At 45.5% G+C, this 19,654-nt stretch overlaps 1 protein-coding gene across 1 annotated transcript in view; it reads right to left on the bottom strand.

Annotated features, from left to right (window-relative positions):
* The window catches only part of LOC119431826 (protein-L-histidine N-pros-methyltransferase), a 185,957-nt gene that overhangs the window by 6,466 nt on the left and 159,837 nt on the right, over positions 1-19,654 (bottom strand). The window lies entirely within an intron of this gene.

Here is a 19,654-nt window from a genome sequence, read left to right as displayed (position 1 = left end):
GAATAACCAAGTATACGATTTGAAGGCCCTAGGTGAGGGTGACACAACGCAAAAGACACCATAGCCCATCACGCATATAAAATCACGAACATAACCGGTCACGGTCATACATTACCATTAATCGCAGTAAGCCTTATCCTCCCCCTTTGTCCCACACCGCTTCCAGCCCCCTTGAAGCAGGAAGAGCTGCTTGTCGTGAAGATTAGCTATAATAAATACTTGTTTCTCTATCGCTATTTTAAGCGATTCAATTGTTATGATGCATTACGTGATTGGCGTTGTGGAAAGTTCTCAAAGCACCTTCGTCTCCATGGCATGCATGACCAGATGCAATGTGGTCTAAAATACACAGCATGGCTCGGTACCTGTGCATACCAGCAAACAATCGTTAAAAAGAGTCATTCTGGCTGCTAAGCAGAGGTTACCAGGTTGAATTCCAGGAACAAATCATCACCAACCAAGGCGCGCTGCTTTATCTTCGAAATTCGAATAAGCAAAAGGACACTGAAGCCAGCAGTGCGCGCGTGCATGCATACGCCTGAAATAAAAGGTCACCAAAACCCTTTCCGCCTCGATGATATATATATATATATATATATATATATATATATATATATATATAAAGGCAGCAGAAAAGGAATCTTTCATCTCGTCCTCTCTGAAACGCTTCCTGCGGGCAGAACGCAAGGGAGATGCGGAGAATTGGTTGTCACGGCAACCACCTTACGGTGACCATGGCAACGCAATCGTCCTGCGAGCATCACGCACGCGAGCTGCCTGGCGGCGCGTCCCCACACTTCAATTTGGGTCTCTGCTGGCTGCTCTGAATGTTTGCCGGCACACCGTCCGCATTTGTTTTCGGCCCGGCGGTCGTGGGGGAGGGAGCAGGCGCATTTTCATCCCAGTTCGCCGATCACAAACACGCCGGAGACGCTCGTACAGCGCAGGTGGCGGGCGCTCTCTTGACTCACGAACGCTCCTTGCACGGACAGTGGGCAATGAGAAATGCAAAGCGCACTCAGTTTGATGAGAATCTTCTGCAAGCGTGCCGCCGTGGTGAATGTCCCAATCGCTGCTGCGCATTGTCTGCCGGACAAGGAGTGTTCCCCGCTAGCATAGGACACTCGCTGCCAATCAATTTCTAACAACGGGTTTACGGCGACCAATGAAACATGCAAGCAGCTACGACCGCAGAGAACCTATAATCAGTCGGTTCGTAATAATGGACGCGTGTTCCAAGAACAAACAAACAAACAAACAAACAAACAAACAAACAAACAAACAAACAAACAAACAAACAAACAAACAAACAAACAAACAAACAAACAAACAAACAAAAAGAGATAACTAACTAACTAACTAACTAACTAAATAAATAAATAAATAAATAAATAAATAAATAAATAAATAAATAAATAAATAAATAAATAAATAAATAACACCAATCTTTCTGACTGAGCAAAAAGAAATCAGATCTGTTCCAATAACGTTCGCAACTAGAGTAGCATACCCTTACCGACGGGACAGCCAATACTACCGAACTCTACCCTGAGAACAACATTGCAAGCCAGTGTTCAGTCATGCATATATTGCGGATCATTTGCATGATCCGTAATTAGGGCATTTTTCCAGCAGACGCGAGAAAGTAGTAAGTGTGTCATAACTAGTGTTCAGCGCTTTCGTTTCAAATAGAAAAAAAGAAAATGAAAAAAAGTACGCCGATTTTTTTTCCCGTATTCAGTTTTAAACGAAAAAAGTTAGTGAAAGCAAATTTACCACAGAACTCAGAGGGCAGTCGGCACGCAGCTGCGCGAGCCCACTTGCGCTTTCATGCAAGGAGCCAGGTGATGCCAAAGTCACGCGTCAGCCTGCCGCCCAAACAATCTTCACTTTCGCAAGCGAAGCTTTAGCATTTAGCATTTGATCTGCCGTTTCACACAGATTCCAATATGTGCATTGGATCTGCATAATTTGTTTCCTTGTTTGCGTGAGTTTTGCCTGCCGCTGCGACGAAAACGAAAAGTGTTGAGGTATAGGGGGAGGTGCGCAGATGGGTCGGGAGAGCCCTTGACCGGGTTCTGGCTGTCTTCGCGCTGTGGCGCCGCTACGGCGGATGAACTGGGCAAGTTCACTAATGCGAACGCGGGTTCGTATTGACCCAGTAAATTTTTCTGTATTATTCGTTGGAGCTGCATAAACTGCAAAAAAGTATTTTTCTTTTTGTGTTCGAACATTAAATGCACTCACTTGCAATTCTGGCTTGGTCACATCGCCGTCGGCAAAATTAGTGAACCAGATATTCTCCCTCACACGCACACGCACGCACACGCACGCACGCACAGCACGCACAGCACACACACACACACACACACACACACACACACACACACACACACACACACACACACACACACACACACCACACACGCACGCACGCACGCACGCACGCACGCACGCACGCACGCACGCACGCACCACACACGCACCACACACACACACACACACACACACACACACACACACACACACACACACCACCACCACGCACGCACACACACACACACACACACACACACACACACACACACACACACACACACACCCGAACAAACAAAAATGGAAATACGATATTGTCAGGCAAGTAGTAACTTTGAATGGAGCGCGCGTCGTGGTGTTTCTTGTTAAAGAAAGATGTCGCTGCCATACCGCGATATGAAAGTGGAGAGAACTCTGCTCTCGTCGACGCGTTGCAACCGACGTGATGCGAATGAGAATGCGCGCGCCGGCAAACGAAATTGCACCTTCGTGCAATTTGGAATGCTTGCTACTTTAAACATGTTGCGTTACGTGAAATAACGACGACGATTGAGTGCAGAAGAAGCAGAACACGAATAAAGTTGCTTGTAAGCAAACTTCTAAAGAAGAAAGATAAAGTAGGAAACAGAAAATATAAAACTCGACAGCGGACGGAAAAGCAGTTTCATAAGGGACAGGACACAGCGCTAATCTCGCGGAGTTCATGCGCAGAAGCAGAATGTGCCATATTTACTGAGCTGCCGCGGTGGGTCCTTTCAATAACAACAGCGACAACAACACCAACAAGCTGGTATAAACTGAAAGACGAAAGATGATGGGCACGAAGACTCCGCTGTGACAGCACAGATTGATATTCAATGCACAGTAGAGCACACAAGTTTTGGAGTACAGGATTCGCTAAAAAGTGTATTTTCCTTTTTTTTAACAGCGGAGCTGTTTAAGCTCTTGGTTAGGCCGCGTAGTGCGAACAAAAACTGTGGGCCGATCCTGGAGGTAGTGCAGAAAGAGTCCAAGCGCAATGGCACATACCCCTGTGAACTAGCGAAGCTGTTTAAGCTCGAGGATGGTCCGTCGAGTGTACGCCGTAAAACCTCCGCCTGGCGATGACGTCACCATGCGTCGCCGAGCAACGCTTCGCCCCAGTTGCGCCGACCGCGCCGAGCCTTGCCACAGCTGGGTGAGCCGTGACGTCATCGCGCGCGCTGCATCGCTTCGCCGTAGCTTTGCCAAGCTATGACGTCACCGCACCATGCGGAGTGGTTACCGCGGCTGCGCAGAGGCGGAGCTAAACCGTGACGTCACTCCGCCGACCCACGGGATATATAGCTCCGCGTCGCCGCCGCTGCGACACCAAAGCCCCACCGTCTCCGCGCCGAGCGCATCGCCGCGAAGATGGGGCAGCCGAAGAAGAGCGTCACTCTCGAAGAAGAGGAAGCGCGGCGCGAAAGCCGCCGCGCCGCTACTCGACAGCGAATGAGACGACTTCGGTCTGATCCCGAGTTACGATCCCGCGAAACCGAGCAAAAGCGTTTGAGCGTCCACATACTTTAATGACCGAGTGTTCGTTGCTCCTTGGGCTGTCGATGATTCCGGGGTGATATTGCGCGAAACGTACAGTCAACCACAAAAGTTTGCGGACCACGCGAGCGCGTGCCAGACTGCCTATCCGCGCCACCTAGCGGTACGCCACCTAGCGGCGACAGGGGCGCTCTCCCGGATATGAGCCCTCTTGGTACTCGCCTGCCTGTTAATTTTTTATTCCCGTGCATGACATTGTTAGTTCGTTGTGTTGACGCAGAGCGCTGTCTGCGATAAGACCGCCACATATCTGGCTTGATAGCAGTATCGGAGCAATCACTGCAACCTTTGTCGACTGGTGTGCCAGTGGGTAGATAAGTTTCACGAAGCGCTGCGACGATTTTTTTACGCGACGTTTACTGGCGCACTTTGGTTGGCAGCATCTTGGTCCAATGAGTGTTGCTGCTTCTGCGTCTTGAGAGAAAGGGTAGGGAGGTGTTTCACTGTCATCAAAAATAAAGAAAAAGCGGATGCATAGAAAATTTTCTTTCACACATAGGCGCATCTTCGCATCAGTCGCTGAAAACGTAGTAGACTTGCTTCAGGCCACGTGGTGATTGCCTATTTGGAAAGATGCCGCTGCGTGTTCCACTTGACGAAAGAAGGCACATTGTGCGTTTATTTATAGAGGGAATACCTCAGCGCGAAATCTGCCGCCGAACCAACAGGAGCCGGACTGCCGTGAATAGGATTATTCAAGCTTTCCGCGACGATGACAGATTCACAGATATGGAGCGCAGTGGGCGTCCAAGGGCCACGACTGAGGAAGAGGACCGCCTGATTACGGCCGCCATCGTGGCTGATCCTTTTCAAAGTGCAGAGGATATCCGAGAAGCGCTCTCGCTCACGGTATCGTCTGAGACTGTAAGAAGAAGGCTGAGTGAGCTTGGCCTGCAGTCTTTCGTAGCAGCACAGAAGCCCTGCCTCTCAGACAGCCAGCTACAAGAACGACTCATGTTCGCTACAGCAATGAAAGATTGGACAACAGAGAAATGGGGCGATGTCATCTTTAGCGACGAGTCAACTTTTTCCACGCGCTGGGACCAACGGAAGCGGGTTTGGCGTCCACTAAACTGCAGGTGTGTTTACAGTGTATTGGCAGTTAATTCACGAAGCTAATTCTGCATCACAACATGTTTCACGTAAAATGAGCTTTTGGACATTACGAGATTTTTCTGTAGTGGTATTATGTTGAAAACATTAACGATTGTTTCATAGTACTACTTACTCTGAAGCTAATTAAAAGCTGCCAGTGGGTCTTTCAGTACTATCTAATGATGTTTGCACGTTTTCTATTGCAACTCTATAACAGCATTATAAAGTTCATACGCAAGAGGAATCACAACATTTTTAGACGCGCCGCTGGAACCCAATTGTATGCTATTTCTTGCAGATATCTGCCTAATTACACACAGAGTGTTCTATCCAGTGGACGGTGTTCCGTGAGCGTGTGGGGAGCAATCAGCAAAGATGGCCTTGGTCCCCTTGTGCGTCTGGAAGGGCCCTTCACTGCGTCACGGTACTGCGACGTCATCACTAGACACCTCGTTCCGTATGCGCAGGACGGTCCCTTCAGCGACGGCTGCTATTTTTTTCAACACGACCGCAGCCCGATCCATAAAGCACGTATCGTCCAGTCATTGCTAGAAGAACATGCTGTTTGCCAGCTTGAGTGGCCTCCATGTGGCGCCGACTTGAATCCCATAGAAAATGTCTGGGGCATGTTGAAGAAACGGCTGTCCACACGAGCCAACCGCGGCCGCACGGCCGATACGCTGTGGCAAGCGATCGCACAAGAATGGGAAAGCCTGCGCGGTCGACCGGAGATTACTGAATCTTTGTACGAGTCGATGCCCACACGCATCAATAAGGTGCTAGAAAACGGCGGACATTTCACTTCCTACTAGATCATTGAGAGACCTATGTTTCATGACACTTCTGTAAATGTCTTGTGAATAAATTCATCCCCTTCAGACACGAATTATGATGCACTGTCTGCAAATGCGTCAAATGCGCATGGCATCATTTCAAGACGCTCACTATTACATTCCAAGAAAGAAGACGAAGCAATGTGCTGTTTTGTGCGAGTTTCAGTAAAAAAATTAATTAGCGTATAACTCATTATCTAATTATTCTGAAATCCGTCAGCTTCAATGCTTGCATAAAAAGAATCAACTATTAGGCCCGAAACGCATCCACACTTGCTTTTTCGGTTGTATTCGTGTCGACCGGAGAAAAAAAATACTCTTGACGTTGGTCTTGGAACGCGGCACGTCGAACGATTGTCTAACATGGTAGTGTCTCCAGCAAAGTGATCATCTGCAGCAATACGCAGGACAATGAAGTTAACTGACCGCTAGTTGTCTCATCAGGAAGCGGACACGAATGTGCACACTGAGTTTTAGGTCATTTGAAGAAACACGTGGCGTGGGACGCGCCTCCGAAGTTCGAGTCCCCAAACGAGGACGCCGTGTCGCAAAGGGTTATAAAAAGAGTCATCGCACCCGATTATTTCTTATTTTTCTAAATGTAACCACTATAGCAGCGCGGTGGTTCGGGCTTTGCGCAGCAAAACCTGGGCGCAGGCGATCAAATCCCGGCCGCTACTGTCACTTAGCGATGGGGGAGGAACGGAAAAATTCTGCCTACTGACTAAGCATCTGTGTCCCATGGCTGCCTCACCGCTCACTCACGCACTCACGAAAAAAAAAAAAAAAAAAAAAAAACAGCGTGGCTACGCGAAAATAGAACTGATCACAGCCGAAGAATACGCTGTCTGATTACTTGTACTGATATTCTGCTCTCAAAATATAAGCAAGTAGCCCTGGCTAACAAAGAGCGCGTCACGTTGAAAGAGATAGGTAGAAAATATTTGCGCACAGTGCGAAAATAGACAGGCCATAGATTTAAGGAGGGATGCGTCTTCAACGTAGCGCTGCTGTCGATCGCTGGTGACGTAGCGGAAGTGTCGCGAAGAGGCTCTGGGCCACGCGCTCGCGTGATCCGCAAACTTTTGTGGTTGACTGTACGTGGCCGAGTCTCGAAGCATAACCTCGCAAAAACTTGGCCGAACCGAGATAAAGCTAGATGGGGTCGCCAGCTTCGCTGTTTGCCCAGTCTTAGCACCACTAGTGTGAAGCTGCCCCTATTTGTTTTCTTTCAATGTTTTTTTTCTTTCTTTTTTTTTTTACAGGTGAGGGCCACTTGAATTTCATCAAACCGCGGAAAGGTGTGAGGGAAAACGTCGTCGAAAATCGAGTGCTTCGCGGATTTCTGCAAGGCTTGCATTTTTGGAACGATTGGGCATTATGCTTGAACTAAAAAGACAATTTCGGACAATACTAACACCAAGTTAGAAATGATCAAATTATAGAATGGCCAGATGCGGGAGCTCGATTCGCTACGCAAGAACAAAAGAGGCAGTTGTGCAACACGCGGTTACCGGTTCTTGTTTCGAACTGCAAATGCGAAAACGCAATTTCAATGTATCATTAGAGGTTTAATGAAGCAACATTAATAAAGTGACATCTCTAACAAGACACCGAAATTGCGTTTGTTATCATAAATGTGATAACGCAATTTTGATGCTTCATTAGACGTTTAAAACAGTACCATTAATAAAGTAACATTTATAACAAGACACCGAAATTGCGTTTGTTATCATAAATGCGAGAAAGCAATTTCAATGTCTCATTAGAGGTAAAAAGTAACATTAATAATGTAACATCCCTAACAAGGCATCAAAATTGCGTTTGTTATTATAAACGCGACAACGCAACTTCGATGTCTGATTACAGGTTTAATGAAGTAACATTAATAAAATAGTATTCTAACCATACATCAAAATTGCGTTTATTATAGCATTTATCGAGCATATACCAAGAATTTAGTTGGAAACAAGAACCGTTATCAAACGTTTAAATAAGTAACATTATTAAACTAACATCTCTAACAAGACATCTAAATTGCATTTGTTATCATAAATGCGACAAGTCAATTTGAATATTTCAAAGGTTTCAAGAAGTAACATTAATAAAGTAACATCTCTAACAAGGCATAAAAATGGCGTTTGTTATCATAAATGCAATAACGTAATTACGACGTCTCATTAGGTAGAGGTTCAAAGAAGCAACCTTAATAAAATAACTTCTCTAACCATACGTCAAAATTGCGTTAATTATAGCAATTATGCACCACCGAGAATTCAGTTGGAAACAAGAACCGTAAATCCTGTGTTGCACGTACAGCTCTGCCACTTTTAGGTTTCGCGCAGCAAATCCAGCTACTGCATTTTAACACCGTGTGCGTCACCCTGGTTCGTATTTCCCGCCAAGATACCAATGGTATGTGAAGCCCAACTGTGAACCGAAATATTGGAATGATCGAGATCAACTTGAAATATTCTTTGCTTTGTTAGAACGAAACTATATTTTATTAAAAGTTCTGTACTGAGAGTTATTACCCTTCGTTATAACACCCGCTTATCGCCGCATTTATTTATGAGCCAGCTCAGTGTGTTCTTAACGTCTAAACACAGGACAAACCGCGGTTATTTTTGTTACAAATTTCGGTCTTTTCTTTTTCTCCTCGGACCAATTGTGCAACATGCAGAAAAAAAAAAGTAAAATATTCGCAGATAGTACGTTTTGGGGACAGTTCTACAATGGTCATCACGAGTCCAAAAACTTTTTTTTGTGCAAAATATTCTGGGAATGCGTTTATTTAAACCTAGTAAAAACCCATAATTTCTTTAAGGAAAAGGAATATAAATCGGAGAGGATCGAGTTTCCGGCTGGTGGCGTTTGGCGTGGAGCGGTCCACGAGACTCCGGCTGGAACGGCACAGAGAGGTCAAGTTCAGAACGATTTTTATTTTACACCGCGGTTAAAAAATAAATAAATAAATAAATTAGGCGGTCATTGCAGTGGCCTTAAAAAAACATGCAATATAGATGGGATAATCGTGGGTATTTTCGCGTGTGATCTATTACACCACCACCACCGCGTTGCACTGGTCGCATAACTACCTTGTCACTATCGTTCTCGTCACATAATTACCGTCAATAATTACCGGAGCAAGTACATTGAAAACGCTGAAATTATGAGCAGCGTTCATCAATCCGTGCGCTGCGTCGAGAGCATGAAGCACGGAGTATAAGACAGACAGACGAGCGCCGACTAGGGCAGAACAGGCACCTGGAAATACAATTTTCTTTCGTGTCTAAAGGGCCACGCTGATGTCACACACTCGTGCCTTCCAAGGTATACGCAGCGTGGTAACGATAATTCCATAGCAGCCTACACACGTCCTCAAATGGCGGCTGGTGGGACACCTAAGTGCACTGTACATTTCGCGGGGCCAACTGCTCAACGGAAATGACGCAATTCCTGGAAGGGCGTAATGCTATACACGTGACTTTTTGGCTATAAAAGTAAGCGTTTTCGGTCCGAAGTTCGTTAGGCACGCCATTTCATATACGTTGAAAACTGCCGCATGACAGAATGCTGAGTTATGAGACATGCCCAAGGCTGGAAAAATTCAAATACGCGTTTTACAGATGGTGAGTGCACCGCTATGAAAGCATTGTAAACATTGAAATTGAGTATTGCACGGTGACAGAGAGAAAAGTAAGTTAGGAAAAAAAAAGAAGAAAAAGAAAAAATAAATAAAAAAAAGTTGCAGTGGCTTAGCTCGGCTATGCCAGGATATACGTAGCGTTAGCAAAGGTTCAGCTGATTATTCTTAGCTTTCCTGGTTGTCTCCTACGCTCAACCGCTAATTGCCAGGCAACTACTTCGGGATCCGATGAGTCAAGCTTCTCCGTTCTTCTGCGCTGTTGAGCAGCATTTGCGCTCTCCTTCTCCATGGCTATACCACACTGGCAAACGCCAGTCAGAAGCGCAGCGGCTCCAGCGCAGTGTCAGACGGCGACTGCACAGCGAGCGCGCGCCGGCGCCAGTGCGTCTACCACGGCTACGACGTCACTCCTCTGGAATGCGCAGACCGGCGGCGGTGAGTCGCGCGCGGCGGCGGCGGAGTGCGCGAGAGGTGCCGGCTCCGGTGCGCAAGCCGTGTGACATCACTGATCCTTGCGCATGCGCAGCACGGTTCTTGATGTGCCGCGCGAAACGGGCTTGGCTAGGCCAGTGTAGCTAACGCTACAAAATAAAAGCTTCTGGTTATAATTACATGACACCGTACGCAGGTGAACAAGACATTTAAGCCGCACCACGTCTCATAGGGTTCCAAACACAGACATCAATGGCTGGGGAGGCACGACATAATAGTACGTATACAAAATTCACAATGGTGCGCACAGTTGCAAGAACATTACACAAGAAGCAACATATTAGACCAACGAGAACAAAAGTGACTGACGAAAGACAGATGAGAATGATCACCACAACATCGCGTCACACTGGGCTACTAATTGAATACATAACCTGTCGGTATTTATAGCCCGCAATTCTAACGGCAGTCATTTTGACCGGTGAGCCTTCGTGTGTTACGCATGAATACACAGCGTTGGGTTCAACAGGATGTCGAATTATGTACCACATGTGTCCACCGAACTAACGCACACCTCTTCGTTCTGTGTTAAGAAAGAAACACCCGTTTATTAAAATAATTTACAAAAACCACGTTCTCATATTCAGTAGCTTAGCACGCATCCCACCTGCAGCTTTATTTCATGGTACTGAACACATAGCTACATCATATAATAGAGAAATGAGACCATTCAAACATAAAATTTCTGATTAAATTTTATGAAGATACTAACATACATACATTGCTTAATTTTTGTGGCTTTACCTCAGAAACTTCCGGCGACATCAAATTGTCCAATAAGTTAATACCATCTCAGCATATTTCAGCAAACATCACCACATAACAGAAAACGAACTGCAGAAAGCTGACAGTTTCATATCTATTATTGTTTGTGGATAGAAGAAAACAGTCGTAATTTCATTTTTTATTGTTCTAATGTTATCGTGTGTATTTTTACAAATATTTTCAAGATTGACGTAATGGATGTACAATTTTTATGAACTGGTGTTCTGTCATGCAATTGTACGCTGCAATTGTACGTAAAATCTTGATGTCACTTCCAATTGGTTCTAGGTCGCATTTTGCATGGCCTTGCCATCGCGGCCTGTGTGAATGGACCTTGTGCATTCACTCTGCTTCGTCTCTCTTCATCATCCTCTCACATTTTCGTAGCTTCGCAAGCGACTTCCTTGCTCTCGTATCTCTCCCAAACAGTTGGAAATTCGGCGCAGCCCCGCCTATCAGTATTGATAAGGGGTGTTATCTATAGATGTACTATATATTCCGGACATCGTCAAATTCCGCCATATTGTCGAATTCTGTAATGGCGGCTTTTTGAGCCAATCAGAGTGGCCGTAGCCGACCTCTGGGCCAATCAGAGCTGACAAAGTGGCGAATTCGACAATATGGTCGAATTCGAAAATGCGAAAATGTACAAAATAGCACCTCGGAATAGCACTCAAGAAAGCGCCCGCGTAGCGGCGTTGACGAAGCGATATCGTGGCGAGACGCGTAAACGCCAACTTCTCGCGCGTCGTCTGCTATGACAAAAAAAAAAAAAAAAAAAAAAAGGAAAGACGGAATGCCGCAGGAATCTCATTCTGTGGCCTGGAACGGAACGTGGTGTATAAATTTTGACAGTGTCTACAAATAATACGAGCCATAATAAAAGAGTAAGACATTCACGCGTCAGTCCTCTTTCTTTGTCGGCAAGATAGACGTGCGATGTGCTTCGTGGTCGTGTGGCAAGCCTGGCTTTAACCAATCCGCAGCCACCGTGGCGCGGCGTTGTCATTTTCCGCTGTTCCACAAGTGTGCACGAATGCATATTGCCAAGCCCCACGCGAAGGAACGACAGTATACAGTGACTTGCGTTTTTATTTAAAAAATTCGCGCTGAAGCTGCTTTGGCATTGCTGAAGTTCTCAACAAGATTGCATTTTTTGTTCGGCATCGTTAAGTAATCCATTTGACGTCGTTGTTTGCCTGTTTTCTTTGGGATTTACTTTTTTCTGTACCAACCAGATAAGCAAGCACACGTGTGTCATGACACGTGTTTTATCAGCCTTTTCTCTCAGCACGAACAGCGCTTCCGCGAATCCCGTTGAGCTAAGCGCATGCTGGCCTAACGAGGAGCGCAAACTCAGCGACAGGTGATGTACGCATTCGAGGCAACGGGAAATATTCACGTGGTTGAAGTGGTCTATTACTTCGCGCCCTAATTTTCTAACAATTGGATAGTAAATGCTGGGATTGGTATCAACTGTCCAAGGTGATCGGACTTTCTTGGTTGCTCTGAGCACGAAGTAAAATGATTTAAATTCTGAGGTTTTGCTTGCCAAACCAAGACATGATTATGAGGCACGCCGTCGTGGGGGGATTCCGGATTAATTTTGATCAACTGGGGTTCTTTAACGTGCACCGAATGCACGGTACACGGGCGTTCTTGCATTTCGCCCCCATCGAAACGCGGCCGCCGCGGCTGTGGGAGGCAAGTGCTGCCGCCGGTACCTACCGGTAAAATAGGTACAAGCGCGCTCCCGGCCTGGTGCTCGGCCATTATGGGACCTCAACGCTTGGAAAGGGGTGTTTGACCTCAACCCGAAGGCGCCCCCACCTCAATAGGTGCTTGGGGCGCCACATGGGAAATGACCGCCATGGGAGCGGACCAGACATCACTTTTTTTCCGTGCTCACGTTGGTTTCGACGGGAATTCAGGGCGCAGGCTCCTTTCCCAAACGTATCGCCCCTGAGGGAAGCCGAACGCCAGGCCGGGGCATACTTGTACCCATTTGAATCAGTGGGTGCCCGGCGGCGGTGGGAATCGAACCCACAGCCTCCCGCAGCCCAGGCGGGCGTTCTACCACTAGGCCTACTTCGTTGGCGCAAGCTCTCACGAACAAGGATCATAGAACGATTCGGGCCAACAAATGTGATATTGCTGTAAATCTGATTGAGAACAAAGCGGCGGTAAGTGCAACACCATCAATAATGTTAGAATAAAAACGCAGGTAACTGCATATGCGGTCGCTAGGCCAGAATTCTCAGACTGCGAATGCTGTTTACCCCGCGCGAATAAACCAAGGCGAACGAATCAGTGTGGCGCGACTGTCTGGCTAACAGACGACACGAGCTGTGGATATACGGCGGGCAGGAAGCGCGGTCAAGGAAACAAACGGCGTGCGCATGTGTGGTGGACAAGTCAGAGTTACGCCCTCTATAGGAGAAGTGCAGTTCTGCGTTATGCACCAACGATTATCAGCAGAGTCGGCACACCTGTCTGTCAAACTTTGTGACAAAAAGTAAAAAAAAAAAAAAATATAGACAACACAGGCGCCGGTCAACTCGGCTGATAAGTTTAAGGCACACCAATTAATATCCTGCCTATTTTATCTTCCTGCACCGGTTCCTAAGTGCATGGCACTGCAATTTAGCACTCGCTACAGAGTCACTTATGACTAGCACTCGCACGTATAGCAACAGTCACGCAGCGGGGCGCCAGTTTCCGCTCACAGCGCCGACAATATAAAAAATATCGCGACCGCGTTTCGCGATGTCGGCATAATATTAACTGGTCAACGGTTACGTTCGTTCTAGCGCACACGACATTTTTTCTTCATGCCCTGTCCGTACGGCGGCGCACATATTTAGCGCTAACATCTAGCGGAGAAATGAACGGGACAGCGCACGTTACGAAGGCTCAAAGAAGAGGAAGTGAGCGGTGGAAGAGAGAACTGCAGAAAGTCGGGCGCGTGTCGTCCAGAGTAACATCAATTGGACGCGCCGAATGCATTGTGAGATAGACGAGTCGCTCCTCCTGTGTCTTCCTCCGTGGTCGGCAGGCACGCTGCAACCATTACTATAGCAGCGGCACCACCATCGTCATGTCATGCAGTTAGCGCATCGATAGCCCAGAGTTTCACGTTCGGTCCAACGAGACCATCTACACGGTGTTTCGGGAAATGAGTCCGGTTTCGTTACGCCATCGGGCTAAAAAAGATGCACCACATCCACCCAGTATGGTTCTGAGTGGCGCTGGCTAACACTCCTAGGGCTAGATCTAGTGAACATAAATACCCAGGTTAGTGGACGAATTGATTGCCGTCGCTGTAGCACAATTAGTAGTGCAACGCACGCGTAATGCGGAGGTTTCGGTTTCGGCTCCCGCTGGCGACAAGTTATCTTTTCGTCCACTTTCATTTCCCTTTTCTTAATTACGTTCTACATTACACCTTTCAACCATACTTAACTTCCCCGATGCTTTCCTTGGCTTCATTGTCTGTTGGCTTTTGTGGTCATGATTAACAAAATCGAGCCCCTCGGTTCCCCCTTCTTCTCTCATTAAATATACAGGGAAGATGTAATAATTTAACGATTTCCACTGGATTATATTTACGAGAGACACACATTTTAAGATGACTCGAGGCAGTATTTAGACAAGCGACAGATTCGAACGAAAAAAAGAAAACACTAAAAAATATAGGGTTTTACGTGCCAAAACCACCATCTGATTATGAGGCACGCCGTAGTGGGGGACTCCGGATTAATTTGGACCACCTGGGGTTCTTTCATGGGCACATAAATCTAAGTACACGGGTGTTTTCTGCATTTCGCCCCCATCGAAATGCGGCTGCCGTGGCCGGAATTCGATCCCGCGACCTCGTGCTCAGCAGCCAAACACCACAACCACTGAGCAACCACGGCGGGTAAAAAAAAAAGAAACAACAACAACAACAACAACAACAACAACAACAACAACAACAACAACAACAACAACAACAACAACAACAACAACAACAACAACAACAACAACAACAACAACAACAACAACAACAACAACAACAACAACAACAACAACAACAACAACAACAACAACAACAACAACAACAACAACAACAAAATTATGGGGCAGTGCTGGGCAGTATCGCAGATACAGGCATTTTAGATACTATTTATAAATACTCTTTGGGTATCTTGTACCTGCATCATGATAAGTCTGGCAAGGCGTGTATCAGTATCTGTATTTCCGATATATGAAAGAATGTATCGTGTAACACGATATCTTAAGATCCAAGATAGTGCTATCGCATCATATGAACCATATGGAAATTATAAGGAAACATGTTAAAGATGTTAGGAAGGGGATTCGAGAAACATTATACCACCAAATACTCCGTTTTTCTCATGAGCGTCCACACGAGCCGTTTTAAGATATATTTTCAACGGGCACTGAATTTTCTATTGTCTGACCTTAATAGGTAAGTTGACAATACTTCATGCTTAAATGTCATAGCTATTAGTAGTGCCGCCTGTATCGTGTGCCTACGTATTCACTGTGACTGTGTGATACGGAACCACTTTTATATATATATATATATAGATAGATATATAGCTCACCCTTAAATTTCTTACTGCTGCAAATCACCAGGTAATCGAAGCTATAAGTGGCAGTAGTGTGAATAGCGGCAGTATCCTGCGACGCTTTGTGCCACTACAATACGTATGAAACGTTTTTCGGCTGCACAAGTTTTCTCGCAGAAGAAAAATTGTAAAAGGATTGCACGTTAATGAATATGTCGCTAACGAACACTTTACGCCACCAGATAAGTAGAGTATGAAGGTCATTGCAGCTCTATGTGCTCTGTGTATACATGATGCTTCACAAAAAATGTCGCGTTGTTGCTGCTGCACACCTGTCAGGTGATCCGTTATTGCGTGAACGGTAATACGTCTACGGACAAGGTAAAACTCCACAGCGGTATTTGCGCCATCGTGCAGAGGCTTCTTATTGACATTCTTGTAATTGGATGGCGACCCGCTAGCTGGTCGGCAGGCGGAGGAGCGACTTCCATCAATTACAAAAGCGACAAGCAAAAACCCCTGACAGCGCAGCGTATAAAGAGCTTTCGTGTTAAGCAGCTAAAGCAAGCCCAATAATTTATTTCGGAATGAAAATATTAAGCTTTGAGTAAGAAAGACAAAAAAATTTTGAGCTACTAACAGACATTTACTTCAAATAAACAAGGTTGGTCAGAGTTAAGAAATTTCCAAACAAGCATTTTTGTGCATACGCGTTTGCAGCTACATTATATAGATATATAATAAGAAATTTGCGAATGTATCGAAGTATTTTAAGATACAAATGGAAAGTATCGTATCGAATACAATAATTGCGGTAGTATCCTTGTATCGGTACCTCAAATACTTGTTGCCCGAGTATCTAGTATCGTATATCATGATACAATTGCAAAGTATCTTCGCCCAGCCCTGTTCTGGGGTTGTATGCATGAGCCCAAACCACGATAAAATTATGAGGCACACCGTAGTGGGGGACTCCGAATTAATTTTGACCACCTGGGGTTGCATGCACAGTACACCGATGCGCGCTATACGGCCGGTCGTTCTTGCATTTCACCTGTAATTAAGCGATCTCCTCGGAATGGCTTTTACCACTAAGGCATACATTTTGAAATGACTCTTGACAGTAATTAGTCTAGTAATTACGCAAATTATACAATTTTCTAGCCTAGAGATTCAGGCGATTGATCCAAATGAAAGACTCGAAGCCCGTCATCTGAGGAGTTATAAACAGGTTCGAGAGAAGCAAATAGCTGATGCTGCTAATTTCTGCAGTGCAATAAATACCGGCCAATATCACCGAGAAACCGCAATTGAACTGCCAAAGAGTGCAACTATCATGCGTTTAGCAGATGTCCGTGAGTGACGTAATGGTTTACGCCTCGCCGTCGGGCGAACACGAAGGCGAGAGTCCTTACCAAGCTGAAATATCGCTCGTTTCGCTCCATATGATCGCTCACAGCACGTTTGAGGACGGATATCACGAAACTGGTGCTATTCATAGGATGTTTCCTAAGCAGGCATGATTTTACTACTACTAGGGTTCAATTAGGCCATTGCAACACGTTCCCAAAGTTATTAACTAAAAGTTAATTAGTGAATCTTACTAATTAGCCGCCTGAAAGTTGCGATATATCGTGTAAGTAACCGCCGCTTCTTCAGCTAATCCACATGAACGGGCCGAATTTCGCTATGTGCTTCTTCCCATGATATTTGAAAAAAATCTGTTCGAACATTAAAAAAAATGAAAAAGAAAGACACCCTGTGTATGTACACCAAAAGCAAAGGAAGATGATAAGCAAGCAACGAGTCAAGAGAAGTAACCAGGGACACTTCTTCCGGTTGACGTGTCGGTAATAGTGACAAGGAGAAATTCAAGTGTCTTGGAAACAATAATATACACACGAAAGGAAACGAGATGTCCAAGCAGCGGAACAAACTAGCGAATTAGAAGGCGGAGTTTGTAGCCATTTGGCAAAAAGTGAGTTTTGCAGTTGATTATGACGACATGGTGGCGTGGAGCAGAGGTATAACACCAGGCTTCTAGTCTGAAGGTCGTAAGTTCGAATCCTCATCCAGTTCACTACATTTTTCAGGCTTGGAGCGGCACCCGACACCAGAAAGAAAAAAAATGCCGAGAACCAGTGTGGGCTATACCAGTCAAGGTGCAACCAAATTGGGAAGGCCCACTAAGCTTCAGCAATGACACTTCCTCACCAGAACAGGAATCGGCCTCCCTGGTGCAGTATTCGGCTACTACCTCCCTCATGACTGTTGCCATTAACCAGTGGCCCTTAGTCCCCAGCGGCTGCGGAGCACCTGACCAAGGCGGTGGTCAGACCTGCGACGTGGCAGAGGGTGCTAAGAATATCTGGATTCGGACAGGCCGCGACTGGAAACTGAGCCTGGCAACGTTTAACACGCGAACTCGCTCGAGTGAGGGTAGCTTAGCAGGGCTCTTTGAGGAATGATCAGGCATTGCCTGGGATATTATTGACCTTTGCGAAATGAGAAGAACTGGCTGAGGCTTACACAGCACTAACGGCCACGTCCTCTGGCACAGAGGTCTTCCAGATAAGAGAGAATACGGGGTAAGATTTTTGATTCATAAGGACATAGCGGAAACATTATACAGCATTAATGAGAGGTTAGCAGTCACCGTATATATAATAAAGCTGAATAGGAGATATAGATTAAAAGAAGTACAAGCTTACGCTCCAACCACCAGTCATGATGATGAAGAAATCGAATAGTTTTATGAAGATGTTGAATTACCAAAGAGAAAGATGCAAACTCAGTATACTGTAATCATGGGTGACTTGAATGCAAAAGTGGGGAAAAAGCAGGCTAGGGAATAAGCAATTGGAAGCTACGGCATCGATTCTAGAAATAGTAGAAGGGACATGTTTCTAGAATTCACGGAAAGGAATAGACTCCGAATAATGAATACCTTCTTCAGGAAGCGCAGTAACAGAAAGAGGCCCTAGAAAAGCCCTAATGGAGAAACAAGAAATAAAATAGATTCCATACTCTCTGCCGATCCCAGCATAGTGCAGGATGTAGAAGTGTTAGGCAGGGTAAAGGGCAGTGATCATAGATTAGTCAGGTCTAGGATTGTTCTCCATTTGAAGAGATGAAGAGATGAAACCGTAACTAGGCTGATTTCAGAAGCAGCAATTGAAGTGGAAGGTAAGGCACCAAGGCAACCAGTAGGTAAGCTATACCATGTAACAACGGCCCTAATGAATAAACGACAAAACATGAAAGTGTCTCACTCAAGAGATCAGATATAGTTCGCTGAACTGTGAAAGCTGATACACAAGAAGAAAGTAAGCTTTATTTGAAATTCTAACGTCGGAAAGATTAAGGAAGCAGTAAAAAAGGGCCGCAGCATAAAATTAGTCAGAAGAAAACTTGGTATAGGACCGGGCGAGATGTATGCAGTAAAATATAAGCAGGGTAATGTCATCAGCGATTTCGATGATATAGTAAAAATAGCAGAATAATTCTATACTGACCTGCACAGTACCCAGAGCAGCCATGCTACCTTCATTCGAAGTAGTGATGAACAGGATACAGAGGCTCCTTCTATAATTAGTGAAGTTAGAATGGCCTTGCAAGGTATGTCCCGGGGAAAAGCGATAGGAAAAGATGGAATAATAGTCGATTTATTCAAAGATGGAGGAGATATTATGCTTGAGAAGCTTGCGGCCTAACGACTTCAAGTGTACTAGAGAGCTGGAAGAATGTCAGCGTGATACTAATCCAGAAGTAGGGAGACGTTAAAAATTGAAGAATTATAGGCCCGTTAGCTTGCTTTCAGTATAACATATTCACCTAGAATCAGGGCAAAACTTTACTTCAATCAACCAAGAGAACAGGCTGGCTTCAGAAGGAAATATTCTATAATGGATCACGTCCGTGTCATCAATCAGGTAATTGAGAAATCTGCGAAGTACAATCAACCTCTCTATATCCATGGCTTTCATAGATTATGAAAAGGTACAATTGATTCAGTAGAGATACCAGCAGTCATGCAGGCATTGCTTAATCAAGGAGTACAGAAGGCATAATGAATATTTTGAGAAATATCTACAAAGATTCCATAGCTACCTTGTTTCTCCACAAAGAAAGTTGAAAATTGCCTATCAAGACAGGCGTCAGACAAGGAGACAATCTCTCCAATGCTATTCACTGCATGCTTAGAAAACTTAGTAGTTTAACAGCGAAGCTGTAATTTGTGGTTCGTATCAAGAAAATATCACGAAATAAACTTTCTTCTCGAGGCGGGATTCGAACCCGCGTACCCCCGGTCCCAAGGCGAGCGTCGTAACCACTAGGCTATACAGCCACGC

Source organism: Dermacentor silvarum, chromosome 1, assembly GCF_013339745.2.
Source record: "Dermacentor silvarum isolate Dsil-2018 chromosome 1, BIME_Dsil_1.4, whole genome shotgun sequence".
NCBI lineage: Eukaryota > Metazoa > Arthropoda > Arachnida > Ixodida > Ixodidae > Dermacentor > Dermacentor silvarum.
The sequence above is the reverse complement of the archived record's forward strand: the minus strand, read 5'-3'. Positions and strand labels throughout refer to the sequence as shown.